Here is a 3,108-nt window from a genome sequence, read left to right as displayed (position 1 = left end):
CAGGCAGACAGGCAGCTCCACATCTCCAATGTGCCCTTCTGTTCTTCTCCCCATCACCCACCCACTGCAAAACAACCCCCAAAAATAAAAATCTGCAGGATCTGCACACAAACCTGGAGAGGTTGATGTGTTGTTATCATCCAAGTTCCTGCACTGCTGCATTTCACCCTCTCCACAAAAGCCTCCAGGGCCTCCATGCCAGATATAAAGACAGAAGGACATTATGTTGATGGCAGTATCATTTTGTGCCTCTTCTTTTCCCACCCAGGACAATGTGCAAATTCACTACTGCATTGTCTCAGTCCCTTGACTCTTCATTAGGGCATCTTGCAGGCTGAGAATGCTGCAGGGAAGGGAACAAAAGGACCTCATGTTTGTGATGACCTGTGATAAGGAGTTCTGATGCATCAAGCAGCTTTTTCGTCATCAAGGTCATGGCCAGGAAAACCATACTGTGTGGGATACATGTGGCAAGCTCTTACATTCCTATTTGTTCATTAGACTAAAACAGCTCCCTGTTCCCAGCTTGTGCTAGAGGGCACTCCTGCAAACCAGGAATCTGGAGCCATGTGGTTGCACACGGATCTGTGTCAGAGCTCTCAAGTTTGCAGGTACAAGCCTAGGAAAGGTCTTTCAAATCCACTTCCAAATAATGAAAAAGAACATGATGTAATGTTTAAAGCCATACCTGTAAACAAATTTATTTCCTGGACTTTCCTGAGCTTGTCTGATGTAAGCAACAGTATTAAACTGTTCTGCAGGCTGGGTTACATGTGTCTAGCTGAGGCAGCAGGATGGGGCTTTATCAGCGCAGCAGCATCCCAGGGTGGGTAACTGACTCCGGCACAAAAACACCCACGGATCACCTTATATGCTTATATATAAACATATATGTATTTATAAATATATGCTCATAGGCTCCAGCAGGCTTTTAGACAAAGATATTCACTGAACAAATGAATATCACATTTTCAAACTACAGTTGTGAAAATTTTACAGATGAAACAATGAGCTCTAGTAGGACCTCTGATCATAAGTGTGACTTCAGAGATGTAATACACCAGCTCTGTGATCTGTATGAAGCGCTGCAAAGGTTAAAAATCAGATTGAATGGGAAAAAAATCAGGAATCATTGGGAGAAAATATCATTAGGTCAGTGTATGAGTGGAGGGTACAACCACATCTTGACTACTATAGGTAGCAATCATCGTGTTGTGAAAAAAAAAAGACAAAGGGCTATTCAATAACAAGAAGCACGGAGAACAGGAAACAACTATCTGCTGTCTCCCCTCATACAAGAAATAAAGGAGATAAAATGAAACTTGTAGGCAGCAGATTAAATATATATATATAAAAAAAGGCAGATCCTCACCCAACATGTAGCACAGCTGTGAAACTCACTGTCGCAGGATGCTGGGGACATCAGAACTTCATGTGCATCAGACACGCTCATGGGAAAAGAAAAGGTGGTCAAGGGAGAGTAGGCAAAAGACACTGTTCTATGACTCAATAAATCCTTGAACTGGTTGGGAAGGTATTCTGGGGAAAATATCACTGTAATTGTAATCTGCTCTCATACATTTCTCCCAGGCACAGTTGTCAGACCCTGGGCTGGCTGAGGAGGATCTGAACAGGGAGGAGGTGAGGACTCCTCTACCCAGAGTCAGCACCAGATGTTCCGAGCAGACCTGCAGCTCAAGAGCCCTTTGACCTTCCCCAGTGTGGACCACAGTGCTGGGTACAAGACCCAGATCCAGAAGAGAGTTCACTTTTGAGGCTGGTCACACACAGCAGAGATTTATGAGATTTGGGCCAGCCATTTCGATCCAGGTGCAGCCAGGTCTGACAATCCCACAGTGGAAGGCTGTTCAGTGATGACAGGGGCTCCTACATGCTTGTACTATCACCTGCATTGGAAACCTACTTCAGATGAAGTCTCTGTTGCACTGCTGGTGGTAATTTGCAGCATGTCAAGACAAAAAGATGACAAAATATTCACACTATCATATCGAGGCTTGCCTCATGGCTATATCCTATAGCGGGGAAAACTAATCCCTGGAGCACTTACATCCAATGGCAAGGTTACCCACTGCACACGGATGACAAAAAGGGAAAACACACGGACCCCCCGTGTTTAATTCTCTGCATTTGCCATACCAGTTGTGAACCCTGTGAACCCTGGTCACGAATGGTGCATATCTGTGTGATGCAGGCTTTTAAAAAGCAAGTGGTAAGTTTACCAGTGATTGATGTTAGCTCTCAAAATGACATACAACTTCCTTTCAAGACAGAGGATTTCCAGATTCCTCAAGAAGAAATTCTTTAAATTTCATCTAAAATTTGGAGGCTGAGAGCTGACAGCAACCTTAAGAGTTCCTCTCTCTTATACTGCTTCCACGTGCTGTGACTGTGTCACACTCACCTGCAGAATGGTTCATCACTCTTGTAAATTCTTGTCTAGTAAATACACCTGGCACATGGCAGGGACACGTCCTATGAACAAGTGGCAGGAGAACAAGTGGCACGTGTCTGTGCTGGGGCTGAGCAGGAAACCAGGTGTATCAGCTCCTCAAGGTCCATGAGGTCCCTCCATGCACTATCATGGTCATCGTGGTGTCCACCAACACGTTGTATCAGACATAATCTAAACAGGCAGCTGCAAACCCACCATGTATATGATGGCCATAGGGGAGCAAGAGTCGACTGAAGGGGTTTCAGACACCCACTTGCTAGACTTGGCATATCTTATTGCTGTCTGCTGCCAGCATCCAAGGTCCCTGCAGAGCCATGGTACCTCCACTTGTGCTCCCAGTACCATCCCAGAGCATGCCTGCTCCTCCTCATGTGCTGAAGGGTGCGTAGCCTCTGCTCCACAGAGGCTTCTCTAGTCTTGTTTTACAGGATATAACATTATTGTAGAGTTATGTTTCCAAAACTAATAGACCTTTAAAAAAAAAGTCACTTCATGTAATGAAAAACAGATCAGATTCTCAGCTGATATAGTGTCATTAGTCAGTGTGAGAACATCATCCTCCAGGTATGTTAAACCCACTGGAGGTAGAGCAAGGATGATTTTGGCCCACTTTAGTCTTGTTAATACATTGAAAT

Source organism: Manacus candei, unplaced genomic scaffold, assembly GCF_025592945.1.
Source record: "Manacus candei isolate 608988 ecotype Guabito, Panama unplaced genomic scaffold, ASM2559294v1 h1tg000037l, whole genome shotgun sequence".
Taxonomy (NCBI): Eukaryota; Metazoa; Chordata; class Aves; order Passeriformes; family Pipridae; genus Manacus; species Manacus candei.
This window is presented reverse-complemented; position numbering follows the sequence as displayed.